We start from the raw sequence: 17,655 nt of genomic DNA, 5'->3' as shown, positions 1-17,655 counted from the left end.
ACCTGACACCTAACCCTAACCCCTCCGCCCAACTACCTACCTGATGCCTAAACCTAACCCTACTAACAAACTTCCTACCTGAACCCTAACCCCTCCCCCCAACAACCTACCTGGTGCCTAACCCTACTAACAAACTTCCTACCTGATGCCTAACCCTAACCCCTCACCCCAACTACCTACCTGATGCCTAACCCCTCCCTCAACTACCTACCTGAGGCCTAACCCTACTAACAAACTTCCTACCTGACGCCTAACCCTAACCCCTCCCCCCAACTACCTACCTGATGCCTAACCCTAACCCCTCCCCTCCAACTACCTACCTGATGCCTAACCCTAACCCCTGCCTCCAACTACCTACCTGATGCCTAACCCTAACCCCTCCCCCCAACTACCTACCTGACGCCTAACCCTAACCCCTGCCCCCAACTACCTACCTGACATTTACAGTAACCCTAAGCCACCTAACAAACTTCCTATCTGACATCTAACCCTAACCCTTCCCCCCAACTACCTATCTGACATCTAACTCCCCTAACAAATTTCCTACCTGATGCCTAACCCTAACCCCTGCCCCCAACTACCTACCTGATGTCTAACCCTAACCCCTCCCCCCAACTACCTAATGCCTAACCCTAACCCCTCCCCCCAACTACCTACCCGACGCCTAACCCTAACCCCTCCTCACAAACTTCCTACCATGTTGCCTAACAATAACCCCCTCCTCCTTCCACGCATAAACTACCTACCTGATGCCTAACCCCTCCACATGCCTAGCCATAACTCCCCGCTACCAATCCCCGATACCCCCGCACTATTTTTCAGGCACCGCGGGTGCCCAAATTACTCATCAATGCAGATATTTTAATAGGTGCCTATGGTGGCGCATGACCTTCCCTGAACAGAATTGCCTGCTTCGTCCTCTGTAAGCTTGTGTACCGCCGTACTGCGCAGTAAGCCACTGCAACTAAGGGGGTTGTGGGGACCATTAATAATCATGAATATGCACCTGTAAAGCTTACAACTACGTCCCACTCTATTCAGAATTATTATAACTTTTGTTTTATTTATTTATTCCCTGTAGTTGTTTTTTTAAATAATACAGGCGGGTAATGAGCAGAATTGCACGCTGCCCATCGCCGCGCTCCTCTCACCTACAAATAGCCGAACAAACAGGTCGCAACGTTTTTGTTCTTTAAGCAGATGAACGCAGATGAGGCTTAATAAAAGCAGAACGCACTGACCTTATCCCGCTGGCCGCCTCATTACCGCTGAAGCGGCGGTAATAATAAACAGGGGCTTTCAATACCTGGGGAGCGCTGGCAATTACCTTTCTCTACAAAATGTCATTTCCCAGCGGAGTCCCGCCAGGCCCGGCGCTGTCACACCGCGACATCACTGCCAGCCGGACGCCTCTGCCAGCTCTCTTCATCTGGAGGTTCTGGTTGCTACGATTCCGATTACTTATCAGTGAAACATGCATAATGTACCCGAACAGAGAGAATGTAATGACTGGCCTTGTAACACGCTGCCGAGATTTATGATGTCAATGCTGGATTAATCAAAAGGCTCTGAACTGTCATAATAGGAAGCACATTAGTTCTAAGCAGACAGCTAACAGGCAATTACAGATCTGTATCATTGGTAGCCTGAGCTATGGCTGCAGTGCTGGCCACAAAGAGTTAATCTCACATTTATAGCTGAAAGGACATTCGTTTTTTTTTTCTTCGAGGGAAATTGGAAATAAACCATGTCATTCTTTTTTAGCAGTAAGACTGGACTGAGGTCTCCTTGGTGTAGCCCTCCCTTGTCAGCTCTTTTTGTGTCCATGCCATAATGTCGCCATGTACTTCCAATTAAAGGATGACCTGGACCTGTTTGGATAATTGATGACACCAATGCAATGGTAGATTGGACTGATTGTGTGGGAGAGCTGGGGTGGTGGGAGGAGCCCCATGGGGGGAGAAAGGCAGAGCTTCTTTAAACATCAAATACTGTAGGCCCTCAGCCTTACACCTCCTTGTGAAGCTGAATGAGTAGCAGGGGTGTAACAATGCTGAAGCATGACGGTCCTGGGGTGCAGAGTAGCGCAGCAACATAACTTCATACTGTATCTTGTTCCGGCGGCGGAACATACATAGGCATATGACTATGGTAAGGATTAAATTGTGAGCCCGTGTTGACAGTTAAGTGACAAGACAACATACTCTGTACGGTGCTGCAGAAGATGTCAGGGCTTTATAAATACTAGAAAACAAAAATCTTTACTGCTGACAGTTGCATCATTGTGGAATACTTGTTTGTTGTGTGTTCAGAAGTGATTAGAAACAACACCTGGTCTCCCAGAGTGCACTGGGAAAAGAAGGATAAACATTACTGGGAGGGCAGGGCCACCTACTAATATACAGCAATATCGACATATAGGAAGTGTTTCGGATGTTAAGACAAAGTGGGTATCCTGAAGAATGTATTGCATTTTACTATATATACCTAAAACCTCTCAAAGTTGCCATTATTTTGCCTTCCAGATGGGCATCCATGGGTTTTGCAAAAACTTTCTAATTTGTACCCAAAAAATTTTTGGCAACCCAAAAATGGGCACTTCACCCCTCAGTTCTCGCGTGAGATGTGAGTTAATAGTTTGGGCTGAGCAGGAGAATTGCTTTAATGCTGCTGTCTTTATTTGCGGGTCAGTTTGATGCATTAACATCTGTTCAGCTTAAGATATAGCAATTATCAAGACTTGAAGATTTGCAAAGACTGTGTGCGAAATACATTTCCAGGAAATCCCGCCAGTAAACATGCACAGAGATACATTGTTATGCATAGATATACATTGTTTTCATTTTAATTGGATGGACCAATAATAGAAATGGTGTTCTTGAGATGATTGTGCAGCAGTGATTGACAGCTGATTAAAAGATAAATCCGATACAGTGCGCTCACGGTGCAAATGCCATGACTATATTACACCAATCCTTTCACTTTGCGCCACCATCTCAACTCTGTTTTATGTTCATATTAATTTGTTACTGTGTTCATAATTGAAAAAGAACCCCTAGAAAAATTATAGAAAATCTCCCATGCAAAGATCTAACCTTCCTCTGAATAACTTCACTTATAATTATTTTTATGATTTAGTAGTATTTATATAGCACCAACATCTTCCGCAGCGCTGTACAGAGTATATGGTCTTGTCACTAACTGTCCCTCAGAGGGGCTCACAGTCTAATCCCTACCATAGTCATACATTTATGTACAGTGGGTTGCAAAAGTATTCGGCCCCCTTGAAGTTTTCCACATTTTGTCACATTATTGCCACAAACATAAATCGATTTTATTGGAATTCCACGTGAAAGACCAATACAAAGTGGTGTACACATGAGAAGTGGAACGAAAATCATACATGATTCCAAACATTTTTTTACAAATAACTGCAAAGTGGTGTGTGCATAATTATTCGGCCCCCTTTGATCTGAGTGCAGTCAGTTGCCTATAGACATTGGCTGATGAGTGCTAATGACTAGTGCACCTGTGTGTAATCTAATGTCAGTACAAATACAGCTGCTCTGTGAGGGCCTCAGAGGTTGTCTAAGAGAATATTGGGAGCAACAACACCATGAAGTCCAAAGAACACACAAGACAGGTCAGGGATCAAGTTATTGAGAAATTTAAAGCAGGCTTAGGCTACAAAAAGATTTCCAAAGCCTTGAACATCCCACTAAGCACTGTTCAAGCGATCATTCAGAAATGGAAGGAGTATGGCACAACTGTTAACCTACCAAGACAAGGCCATCCACCTAAACTCACAGGCCGAACAAGGAGAACGCTGATCAGAAATGCAGTCAAGAGGCCCATGGTGACTCTGGACGAGCTGCAGAGATCTACAGCTCAGGTGGGAGACTCTGTCCATAGGACAACTATTAGTCATGCACTGTACAAAGTTGGCCTTTATGGAAGAGTGGCAAGAAGAAAGGCATTGTTAACAGAAAGCATAAGAAGTCCCATTTGCAGTTTGCCACAAGCCATGTGGGGAACACAGCAACCATGTGGAAGAAGGTGCTCTGGTCAGATGAGACCAAAATGGAACTTTTTGGCCAAAATGCAAAACGCTATGTGTGGCAGAAAACTAACACTGCACATCACTCTGAACACACCATCCCCACTGTCAAATATGGTGGTGGTGGCAGCATCATGCTCGGGGGGGTGCATCTCTTCAGCAGGGACAGGGAAGCTGGTCAGGGTTGATGGGAAGATGGATGGAGCTAAATACAGGGCAAACTTGGAAGAAAACCTCTTGGAGACTGCAAAAGACTTGAGACTGGGGCGGAAGTTCACCTTCCAGCAGGACAATGACCCTAAACATAAAGCCAGGGCAACAATGGAATGGTTTAAAACAAAACATATCCATGTGTTAGAATGGCTCAGTCAAAGTCTAGATCTAAATCCAATCGAGAATCTGTGGCAAGATCTGAAAACTGCTGTTCACAAACGCTGTCCATCTAATCTGACTGAGCTGGAGCTGTTTTGCAAAGAAGAATGGGCAAGGATTTCAGTCTCTAGATGTGCAAAGCTGGTAGAGACATATCCTAAAAGACTGGCAGCTGTAATTGCAGCAAAAGGTGGTTCTACAAAGTATTGACTCAGGGGGCTGAATAATTACGCATGCCCCACTTTGCAGTTATTTATTTGTAAAAAATGTTTGGGATCATGTATGATTTTCATTCCAATTCTCATGTGTACACCACTTTGTATTGGTCTTTCACGTGGAATTCCAATAAAATTGATTCATGTTTGTGGCAGTAATGTGACAAAATGTGGAAAACTTCAAGGGGGTCGAATACTTTTGCAACCCACTGTATGTATCATGCAGTTCATGTATTGTAGTCTAGGGCCAATTTAGGGGAAGCCAATTAACTTATCTGTATGTTCTTGAAATGTGGGAGAAAGCCGGAGTGCCTGGAGGAAACCCACACTGACACGGGGAGAACATACAAACTCCTTGCAGATGTTGACTAGAGATGGCCCGAAGCATTCGCCAGTGAACAGGCCATGGGGAATGACCTTGGAGTCATTTCTGCGTTTCTCATAGTACACATTCCTACGCAGATGCTTTCCCGGTGGCTGTGCATCCTTAATCGCACGCTTACAGCCTGGAGAGCTCTGCGTGACGTCATGCGCATGCGCAGAATGCTCCCAGCTGTGGGCACATGATCAAGAATGTGCGGCCACCAGCAAAGCATCTGCGCAGTAATGTGTACTATGAGAAACGCAGAAATGACTTCAAGGTCATTCCACATGGCCTGTTTGCTGGCGAACGCTTCGGGCCACCTCTAACGTTGACTTGGCTGGGATTCGAACCAGGGACCCAGTGCTAACTACTACGCCACACTGCTGACCACTTATCAACTCTTTTTAAGGTTTCATATATCACCCCAACTAAGCTGAGTTTTTGACAGTATTTTGACAGAAATCGGCATTTCCAAATGGGAATTGGGAAATGCAAATTGGATGTCTGCGAACATACCGCATTATCGCAACTCAGTAATTTTAGTCCAATTACAGAACTCGGAAGCACTGGACCAATCAGAGAATGTAGAGTCAACAGTGAACTTTTTGGCCCATCAGAGAACAAATTACAAAAAATACCATAGTACAAAAAATGACCAAAAAGAGACTCCTCGGGAATTTGAAAGTAGTAGAAAATATTAAAGGAGTCATCAGGGCGATTATAATGAAAATAAGTGCTACTTACCTGGGGCTTCGTCCAGCCCCAAGCTCCCAGCATGTCCCTCGCTGCAGCTCCGCCGCCATTCGCTGCCGCTTCCTCCCGATCCCCGCCGATAATGTCAGGCTGACGGCCTGTACTGCGCCTGCGTGAGTGGGGCTGTCAATCACTGCCACGTGGTTCGGAGCGTACTGCGTAGGCACAGTAGTTCTGCGCCTGCGCAGTACGCTCCAGTCCATGTGGCAGTGATTGACAGCGCTGCTCGCGCAGGCGCAGTACAGTCACCGCTGGCGACCAGGAAGCTTTACACCGTGGAGCTGCAGTGAGGGACATGCTGGGAGCTTGGGGCTAGACGAAGCCCAGAGTAAGTAGCACTTATTTTCCTCGTATTCCCTGATGACTCCTTTAAATATAAATACATGTACAAGCCACCCATGAATCAAAATGGACCAATGGTATTAGAGATGACTATTTTGATTAATTTACGGACAAAGGCATTCATGGAAACATAACCGTGTTTGTTGCATTTGGTTGGTCTATTTCCAAGCTGCATACATTTGCATAAGTAATTTAGCATTAGCATAGAAGGGTGTTAAAACTTTAAAACATAACGTGTAATCGAGAGGCAATTGCTTACCTCTCCAGAAGATACAGACTTCAGATCAATTGGGAAAATATTTGTTCAAAAAATTGACGTGTTTCGCAAGTCATGGCCTGCTTCCTCAGGGCAATACAAAAAAATGCCTTAGCAGCATGAGGAGTAGAGTGTAGGCACCTATAAGCAAGTGAATTCCCCATAAGCTTACACGGTGGTTGCAGGAACTGCACCCCACCTTTGTGAGTATACATTCATACATACTTTCGTCCCTCTGTACCTAACGATACTGCACCATTGGGCTCCTGGTCTCTCTCTACTTCTCATTTAGGAGCTCTTGGTCCTACAAGAACCATCAAACCCCTTTTACCCAGTGATGATCGTAATGAACTAATTACGATTACGCGAAATGACGCATACATATAATTTCATTTGTAATTACGCATGACTTTACACGTAATTTATGCGTAATTACGTGCCAACTTTGGCGGTGAATAGCAAAGTCCCCATACATTCTATTGCTACCAAAATTGCTACATATACAGTATAATTTTTCAAAAAGACCTCGTAGTTTTTGAGAAAATCGATTTTAAAAATGCAAAGAAAAATGATTCAGAAAAATGTCTGTTTAAAAAACATTTTTCTTTGTATTTTTAAAATTGATTTTCTCAAAGACCACAAGGTCTTTTTGAACAATTTTTTTTTTTTTTTTACCTTGTACTCAATATTCTCCTTTACATATGTAGCAATTTTGGTAGCAATAGCTTGTATGGGGGGTTTACTATTCACTGCTAAATTTGGCACAAAATTATGTGAAAATTATGCGTAAATTCATGCGTAATTATGAATGCTTACAATTACATACAAAATGAATTACTCTTTTCTCCGAAACGTCGCATTATGATGCGTAATTGCGATATTTGATGCGTAATTACGCATAGGCGTAATTTCTGCATATCACTACTTTTACCATTAGCATCAACTTGTAATTATAAGCCGCTTATTGACTATCGATAAATTGGGCGCACTCCTTGCTGCCCTGTCTGATGGCCTGCGAAGATCTGCGCCTGACGTTCAATGTTTTGTATAAATATGTTTCCTAGTCCAGCTATAAATATGCGTCTGCCGTAATCCACAGCTGGAAATGTAGGCCAAGAGTTATAAATTGTTCCCAGTGGGACCTCAGCAAATGCAATTTATTTAGCTATATCAGTGTTTTAATTGAGAGTAATGCAGGCTGGCATGGGCCACCAATTAGGACGGAAACGCAAAACCTTAATGAGGGCAAAACGCTGATTATTTTATTTTTTAATGCTGAGTACACACCGTGGGTGATACGTCCAAATTATACGCGGAGTCCCTGCGCGGGATATGTGAAAATGATAATTTTATGTGAAAATGGATGGGGATTTTTTCTTTTTTTTTTTTCAAGAGCCTACTCACATTACAATTGCAATCCGATTGTAAGATTTTCCATAAGCCCAAGCAGCCAAAGCTATTTTCTGGCATACTTGTGTGAAACATTTCCCTTAAAGAGACACTGAAGCGAGACTAAATCTCGCTTCAGCTCTCATATATAGCAGGGGGAACGTGTGCCCCTGCTAAACCGCCACTATCCCGCGGCTTAACGGGGGTCCCTTCACCCCCAACCCACCCCCCGCAAACCTTGATCGTCATTTTGGTCGCAGAATTTTCCTTCCTGGAGGCAGGGCTAACGGCTGCAGCCCTGCCTCCCAGCGCGTCTATCAGACGCGCATTGCCGCCTCTCCCCCGCCCCTCTCAGTGAAGGAAGACTGAGAGGGGCGGGGGAGAGGCGGAGATACGCACTGACAGACGCGCGTGGGGCAGGGCTGCGGCAGTTAGCCCTGCCCCAACCAGGAAGCGCTCCCCCGCATTACGGAGGGGATTTGGGGGGACAGGGACCCCCGTTAAGCCGTGGGATAGCGGCGTTTTAGCAGGGGCACACATGCCCCTGCTAGCTATGAGGTCTGAAGCGAGATCTATTCTCGCTTCAGACTCTCTTTAAGGCTTCTTGCACACAGGGACATTACAGGCGCACGTTAGTGCACAGCAATGTAACACAAGTAGGCTGTTCACATTGCCCACGATGCGTTACATTGTAACGCAGCAAAGTGCTTCATGCTGTGCGTTCTCCGCGGCTAAGCCACGTTAGACTGCTTGCACATGCTCAGTCATGTTGGGGAGGAGGGGAGAGCGGCCGGGCACATGGCTAATTAATATTCACTGCACGGTGTGACGTGCAGTGTTTACTTCCTGGAGCAACCGCTCTGTGCGGCGATTGGCCGGGCGGAACCACGTGATGCCGCATGTGTCCAAGAGTACGCATCACGACATCACGGACGCCAGAGTGAGCTGCACAACGCGGCTCACTCTGACGTCCACATCAGAGAGCACCAGGCGTTGCGTTAGGGGCACGTTATGTGCCCTATAACGTCCCCTAAACGCAACGTCCTGGTGTGTAACTAGCCTAAAAGGAAATACATATGACAGCGTCCTTATCCCTTTCTTTTCCTTTAGGCCTCTTTCACGGTGGGACGGTGCGTTTGATGCAACGTTAAGGTCGCATAACGTGCCCCTAATGCAACGCATTGAAAGACTATAACTTGGACGTTATAGTACATTCTTTAGCCATGCGTTTGGTGCGCCATTTTCGACGCACAGTGATGGAACGAAAACGGCGCATGCGTTACATTTAAAAAAAAAAAAACGGTTCTTTTCCGTTAGACGGGCGCATCCTGTAGGTGGCAACAAACCTCCACCAGAGTTACATCTTTCCCTACTATCCATGGCGGCCTGGAGGGGGAATAGTAATTAGCGCCGCCTGCCGGAGGCGCCCGGCTAACGGATAAGTACCAAAAAAACCTTACTGAGCATGTGCAACACACATAACGCAGAAAATGTATTGCTAAACGCACAGCATGGAGCACTTTTTAAATATTGCTACACGTTACACACAACGCAACGTGTGCACTGGGAATGTCGCACAGAATTTGTATTGCTGTGCCTTAAAGGGAAGGTTCAGGGAGGGGATTCAAAAAATAAAAATAAATTTCCACTTACCTGGGGCTTCCTCCAGCCCGTGGCAGGCGCATGCGCAATAGTTCTGCGCATGCGCAGTACAGCCCGGCGGACGTCCGATGACGTCAGCGCGCCGTCGTGGGACGCAGAAGTCCCAGGAAATGGAGCGCAGAAGAGCCCGACCTGGCAGCCGGCCTGGCCAGGTCGGGTCGGGCACCGGAGACCACCGGGAGCCTGCGGAGCGGCGGCGAGGGCACCTCGTGCCTGCCACGGGCTGGAGGAAGCCCCAGGTAAGTGGAAATTTATTTTTATTTTTTGAATCCCCTCCCTGAACCTTCCCTTTAAGGTGCATACACACATCAGACCATAGTCTTTGGAAAATGAAAGATCACAGACCAATTTTACTCGCTTCCATGTAGTATGAGAGCCTCACTCTACACAGTCTATTCTATTCAGCTGAACTCCTCATCAGATAGAAATCTTTGCAAAATGCTGCACACACAGATGCTGTACACATGCAAAAGATCAGTATCTGCAAAAGATCTGTTCCTGCAAAAGATCCGTTCCTGCAAAATGCATTCATAGTCTATCAGATCTGCAGATCATCATACACACCTTGCATAACAGATATTCATCTGCAGATCAGACAATCGTCTGCAGATCTGAAAATCCATCCTGGTGGATCGGATCTGCAGATGAATGTCCGTTAAACAAGGTGTGTATGATGATCTGCAGATATCATAGACTATGAATGCATTTTGCAGGAACAGATCTTTTGCAGGAACAGATCTTTTGCAGATACTGATCTGTTGCATGTGTACAGCATCTGTGTGTGCAGCATCTTGCAAAGATTTCTGTCTGATGGGGAGTTCAGCTCCATAGACTATACTGTGTAGGTATGGCTCTCATACTACATGAAAGGGGGTAACATTGGTCTGTGATCTTTCATTTTCCAAAGACTATGGTCTGATGTGTGTATGCACCTTTAGCCTAGGCCCTTTTTCCGCTGTTTCCATTACTAGTCTGAGTTCTGGTGAGCAACAATTTTCCTTTAAAGTGGACCTGATCTCAGACCTTTCTTCCTGCTCTAAAAGATAAGCAACAGCATAATAACCTTTAAAGAAAAAAAAAACAAAACATTTATTTGTTACAGCTGATACACATCCTGCAATAAATCTGTATTGGGTACTTTTCCGTTAGCCGGGCGCATCCGGCAGGTGGCGACAAAACTCCACCAGAGTTACATCTCTCCCTACTATCCATGGCGGCCTGGAGGGGGAATAGTAATTAGCGCCACCTGCCGGATGCGCCCGGCTAACGGATAAGTACCCTGCATTGTATCTACTTACTGCTTTTATGGAAGCAGACATAGGGTTAACATCCTGAGATCAAATTACAGTGATGATAAGTCAAAGATGAGGGGGAGTTAGGCCTAGTGCACACCAGAGCGGTTCGGCTGCAGTTTGCGATCCGCTTGCGGATGCGGATCCGCTTGGGTAATGTATTTCAATGGGCTGGTGCACACCAGAGCGGAAGGCGTTTTGCAGAAACGCATACTCCCGGGCTGCTGCAGATTTTGGATTGCGGATGCGTTTCTGCCTCAATGTTAAGTATAGGAAAAACGCAAACCGCTCTGAAAAACGGCACTTCAGAGCGGTTTTGCAGGCGTTTTTTGTTACAGTAGCTGTTCAGTAACAGCTTTACTGTAACAATACATGAAATCTACTACACCAAAACCGCTACACAAAACCGCAAAACGCTAGCTGAAACGCTGCAGAAAAATAAGAAAAAGCGTTTCAAAATCTGCTAGCATTTTGCGGATCTGCTAGCGGTTTTTGGTGTGCACTAGGCCTTAGACAGGCTAAACTCTCTAAATACATACAGGGTGCATTTCTATTTCCCTTCTGTCCTGTGCAAGAGTTTATGTCCACTTTAAATGGTTGACCTCCCATTTGTGTTTACTTCTGGATTTTAGGAGCTGTCCACCACAGTTTTGTTTAGTTTTTTTCTTAGTACAAACTTTGTTTCATGCTAGAAAATACTATTTCTTTTCTATCCAGCTGACATTTGGACCGCGGGGAGGAAGTGTTGCTCTGTACATTAAAGTCCAGCATGACTATAAATACATGTAATCATTCTTATAGGAGATTAATGAGCAGAATCTGATTGTCCTGGATAACCTATACCGGCCCTGCGTAAAATGAGTCGTCTGCAGGAAAAGAGGGCCAGTCTTTAATTAGGTCCTCATTAATCTAAAAGAACAACACATATAGGCTCAGTTTGGCCCTCAAGGACAAATGGGTGACTTTCTATATCATTTATCTCTCATTATCATCAAGCATAATTTACCTAATTGCATTATGAGGTTTATTATTAAGTTTAACCATAGCACAAGTGTAAAACAGGCCATTCAAGCGGACCGGAACTCAGAACTTCCTCGCTGCTCTAAAAGATAAGCAGCAGCATAATAACCTTCAGGCTGCTTTCAGAGTGGGACGTTACAGGCGCACGTTAGAGCAGCCTGTAACGCACCCCACCACACAGCAATGATAAATCAATGGGCTGTTCACAGTGCCCACGTTGTGTTACATTGGCTAATTAATATTCACTGCACTGCAATGCCGGTTCTCCTCCTGCTAGCAATGATTCATATGAATCATTCTCGGTTCCCTGCCTGCTAGCAATGATTCATATGAATTATTCTCTGCCTGCTAGCAATGATTCATATGAATCATTCTCGGTTCCCTGCCTGCTAGCAATGATTCATATGAATGATTCTCTGCCTGCTAGCAATGATGCATATGAATCATTCTCGGTTCCCTGCCTGCTAGCAATGATTCATATGAATGATTCTCTGCCTGCTAGCAATGATTCATATGAATCATTCTCGGTTCTCTGCCTGCTAGCAATGATTCATATGAATAATTCTCGGTTCTCTGCCTGCTAGCAATGATTCATATGAATCATTCTCTGCCTGCTAGCAATGATTCATTTGAATCATTCTCGGTTCTCTGCCTGCTAGCAATGATTCATATGAATCATTCTCTGCCTGCTAGCAATGATTCATATAAATCATTCTCGGTTCTCTGCCTGCTAGCAATGATTCATATGAATCATTCTCTGCCTGCTAGCAATGATTCATATGAATCATTTTTGATTCTCTGCCTGCTAGCAATGATTCATATGAATCATTTTCGGTTCTCTGCCTGCTAGCAATGATTCATATGAATCATTTTTGATTCTCTGCCTGCTAGCAATGATTCATATGAATCATTCTCGGTTCTCTGCCTGCTAGCAATGATTCATATGAATCATTCTCGGTTCTCTGCCTGCTAGCAATGATTCATATGAATCATTTTCGGTTCTCTGCCTGCTAGCAATGATTCATATGAATCATTCTCTGCCTGCTAGCAATGATTTATATGAATCATTCTCGGTTCTCTGCCTACTAGCAATGATTCATATGAATCATTCTCTGCCTGCTAGCAATGATTCATATGAATCATTCTCTGCCTGCTAGCAATGATTCATATGAATCATTCTCGGTTCTCTGCCTGCTAGCAATGATTCATATGAATCATTCTCTGCCTGCTAGCAATGATTCATATGAATAATTCTTTGCCTGCTAGCAATGATTCATATGAATCATTCTCGGTTCTCTGCCTGCTAGCAATAATTCATATGAATCATTCTCTGCCTGCTAGCAATGATTCATATGAATCATTCTCGGTTCTCTGCCTGCTAGCAATGATTCATATGAATCATTCTCTGCCTGCTAGCAACGGCACTTCAGAGCGGTTTTCCAGGCGTTTTTGTTACAGAAGCTGTTCAGTAACAGCTTTACTGTAGCAATATATGAAATCTACTATACTGAAAACCGCAGCAGCAATCCGCAAAACGCCATAGAAAAATAAAAAAAAGCGTTTCAAAATCTGCTAGCATTTTGCGGATCTGCTAGCGGTTTTTGGTGTGCACCAGGCCTCAGTAAGCAAAATGAAACAAGTAAAAAAGCCTGGTTATTAATGTTTTGTACTGTACATACACCTGTATATCTCAACATGTCATATACAGGATCTTCTCAAAAAATTAGCATATTGTGATAAAGTTCATTATTTTCTGTAATGTACTGATAAACATTAGACTTTTATATATTTTAGATTCATTACAAACAACTGAAGTAGTTCAAGCCTTTTATTGTTTTAATATTGATGATTTTGGCATACAGCTCATGAAAACCCAACTTTCCTATCTCAAAAAATTAGCATATTTCATCCGACCAATAAAAAAAAGTGTTTTTAAAACAAAAAAAGTCAACCTTCAAATAATTATGTTCAGTTATGCACTCAATACTTGGTCGGGAATCCTTTTTGCAGAAATGACTGCTTCAATGCGGCGTGGCATGGAGGCAATCAGCCTGTGGCACTGCTCAGGTGTTATGGAGGCCCAGGATGCTTCGATAGCGGTCTTAAGCTCATCCAGAGTATTGGGTCTTGTGTCTCTCAACTTTCTCTTCACAATATCCCACAGATTCTCTATGGGGTTCAGGTCAGGAGAGTTGGCAGGCCAATTGAGCACAGTAATACCATGGTCAGTAAACCATTTACCAGTGGTTTTGGCACTGTGAGCAGGTGCCAGGTCGTACTGAAAAATGAAATCTTCATCTCCATAAATCTTTTCAGCAGATGGAAGCATGAAGTGCTCCAAAATCTCCTGATAGCTAGCTGCATTGGCCCTGCCCTTGATAAAACACAGTGGACCAACACCAGCAGCTGACATGGCACCCCAGACCATCACTGACTGTGGGTACTTGACACTGGACTTCAGGCATTTTGGCATTTCCCTCTCCCCAGTCTTCCTCCAGACTCTGGCACCTTGATTTCCGAATGACATGTAAAAGTTGCTTTCATCCGAACAAAGTACTTTGGACCACTGAGCAACAGTCCAGTGCTGCTTCTCTGTAGCCCAGGTCAGGCACTTCTGCCGCTGTTTCTGGTTCAAAAGTGGGTTCAGCTGCTTGTGCTAATACTAAATAACACACTTTGCTGAGTAAACTCATCTTAATCTCCTTGGTGCAGATGTATGGATGCCGAGCTCTTGTCCTCAACTACATCACTTGAGGGAAAAATTATGGCATGTATGTAGTTTCCTTTTGAATATACATTTAGAAATCAATTCATATATTGTTAACACATTAGCAGCTTCAATAAGGTTATCTGGTTTGAGATAAATGCGCTGCTTTTGGCCTCAGTCGGTAGAACTCGTTGTGCTGTAAATTCTTGGAAGTCTTTGATCTCTCTCTGCTAGCAGAAAATATAGACACTGCAAGCAGAATATCGCTGTTATTGTCTCACACTGCCCCCTAGTGACAAGTGACCATAAATGCAGATCACAGCAATACTTATTAGAAGCTAGGAAATGTAACAAATAAGAAACAAAAAGTGGGAGGCTTAAATAAATTGGCCTGGTGCACTTGCAAGCCTCTAAATAAATTGGTGGCCAAAGAGTTAAAAAGACAACTTACAAAAATGTTGGTATTCGATAACAATAAACAATCATTATTTATTTTTCTGAAATGGTTCTTTGTTTACAGCATTTTTTTCACACCTGCCTAAACCTTTTGCACAGTGCTGTATATTCAGTCTGGGGTTATCTTCTCCAAACAGTAAATCAGCCTTTAAAGGTGTAACCTGTGCTCTTTTATAAAAATGTATTCATGTGTCACCAAACAGCAACACAAACACAGCTCTGATCAAATTTCCCCCAACGCATCATTAAAATCAGTAAATTCCCTCCACACCTCCTACAGGAATAAAAAAACGAACATCAAATCACTGCCTGAGATCACCATCAATAAATATGAAAGCTTTGCAGCCTATTTGCATTCCTCCAATACCAAACTAACATTCCCTCCAGCACATCGCAAGAAATCAATCACCAAATCCTAAACCGTAAGAGATACCTGCTTAATTCAGACCTCGGAGGTCTCACGAAGGAGCGCTGCGCTCAGGGGGTCGCTTCAAACATTGAGAAATACGTGATTATGCAGAATCTCAATCACAGGACAGACATGGAGACTTGATAGGTTTCTGCTTGAAATCACTCTGGAACATTCGGGAGGAGGGGGGCGGAGGAAAATCCACTTCAGAAGTTTCCTAAGACAAACAGAAAGTGAAGTTGTGTTGCCAAACGCAGACTGATAATGGGCAAATCCACCGACATCTCAACGACGACATTCTAAGCTTAACCTCTTGAGGACCGCAGTGTTAACCCCCCTAGTGACCAGGAAATTTTTTTACTAAAATGGCCACTGCAGCTTTAAGGTCTAGCTGCAGGGTTGCACAACTCAGCACACAAGTGATCCCTCCCCCCCTTTTCTCCCCACCAACAGAGCTCTCTGTTGGTGGGGTTTGATCGCTCCCCATTTGTTTATTTATTTTTTACAAACATATTTATTTTATTTTTTTAATAAATTTACCTATTTTTTTATTGTCCCCTCTCTCCCTCCCCCTGCCAGCCAATCAGCGTGGTTGGCTGTCATTGGCTTCAGCCTATGAAAGCCGATCACTCCCTAGCGCAGGGATGCCAAACCGGTCCTACGAGGGCCGAGATCCTCACACATTTTTGATACAGCTCAAATGAATTGATGGGTCTGAATCAGGAAGGGCGTGGTCCATCAGGTAGAACACATTTCCTTTCTTTCTCAGTCCATCCTAAACACTGGCATGGATCTGGCCCTCCAGGCCTGGAGTTCGACACATGTGCCCTAGCGTATGGAGGGGACAGCCATGTCACATGGCTGTCCCCAGTATAGCGCTGCCTTAGATTGCAGCACTGTACGGGGTAATTAGAGTCTAACAGTCTCCGAGCGGCTGGGAGACTGAAGGCGGAGCGGAGCTCTGTCATTCATGCAGAGATGCGCATGCATCAGCACGCACGAGCTCCTGCTAGCCCCAGAGAAGGCCGTTCACGCTAATCGGCGTGGAGCAGTCCTGGGGCTGCCGCCGCATTCACGACAATCGGCGTGGAGTGGTTGGCAAGCAGTTAAACGTAACGCAGAGACAGAGAATTATTGAAAGGTCTTCATCTGGAAAATGACAAAACTATTCAATTGACAATTTTCTTTCCCACTTCAGAGAATTTACAAAACAGTTGACTTACCTGGGGCTTCTTGCAGCCCTGTGCAGTCACCCTGTGCCCACGCCGTCCTTCCGCGACCCTCCAGCAAGCAGCGGCAACCCCCTGAAAGCTGACTGGTAGTGGCCAGTTGGAGGCTACTGCGAATGCGTGGCCCCAAGCGCGCGCTCCCTGAACGCACCCCCTGTTGTTCTGTGCAGTAGCGATTTTCACATACTGGACCAATGCAACACAGCACTGCCATTGGTGGATTGTCTCCACCTGACCCAGCCCCTTCCCACCCGAATGGAGGAGTGAAGTCATTTGCTAGTGTGCCTTCTGTCTGGACAGATATGGGGTCCAGTGTGTGTGTGTATGTGTGTGTGTGTGTGTGTGTGTGGGGGGGGGGGTCACAGGCCCTTGTCCTTTTTCCTCAGTGGAGGCGCTGGCTGGGTGCAGGCCATACCTGTGCCTGGCATTGCGACTGCCCTTGTGCATGGTGGGAAACACAGCTCCATAAAAATCGGGTGCAAGTGTTTTTCAGATAATTTGGTGGGTTCTTTTAGATTGCACTTGTCCTATACGTACCATCTTATCTTATTCTAGTAATAAAAAAAGTAGGTTTATAAGCATTTCCCCCTCTGCTGGGTGGTCTATTTCCTCCCGAGTTGAATAAAAGATGAGGAGGGGCAGTGGTGTCTTGAGGGGCCGTAATTTCATGCAAAACAGCTGTCGGCATAGGTGGCTTGTAACTTTATACCGTGTCTAAAAAGAAGGTCAAACCTATGTGCATGCCTCAAAACTTTGAGATAAGAAAGAGGAACACTCAAAGACACACCCCCTATCACGCCCTCACCACACCCCTAGTCGCTTACAGCAGAAAGAATTCAGACGCAAAAGACAAAGTTTTATCATTCAGACCACTCGTGCCCCAAAGTACTTTCGAAAGATGAAGGGCTCTGTACGAGTGTGAGCTCCTCGCGCATGCGCAGTGCTGAGCCGCCCGTCTCGGGGGCACGAGTGCTGCTGACGACTGCCGAGGAGTCCCAGGTGCCAAACTTGAAAGGAGGATATCAGTGGCACTGGCGCACGGAAGAGGGTGTTCCGGGTGTCTGGACCCCCCCCCCCCCCCCCCTGCACCGAGACCGGAAGTGGGGCTGCCGAGTATTCAGCCATCATAATG

This window comes from Hyperolius riggenbachi, chromosome 7 (genome assembly GCF_040937935.1).
Source record: "Hyperolius riggenbachi isolate aHypRig1 chromosome 7, aHypRig1.pri, whole genome shotgun sequence".
Taxonomy (NCBI): domain Eukaryota; kingdom Metazoa; phylum Chordata; class Amphibia; order Anura; family Hyperoliidae; genus Hyperolius; species Hyperolius riggenbachi.
The sequence above is the reverse complement of the archived record's forward strand: the minus strand, read 5'-3'. Positions refer to the sequence as shown.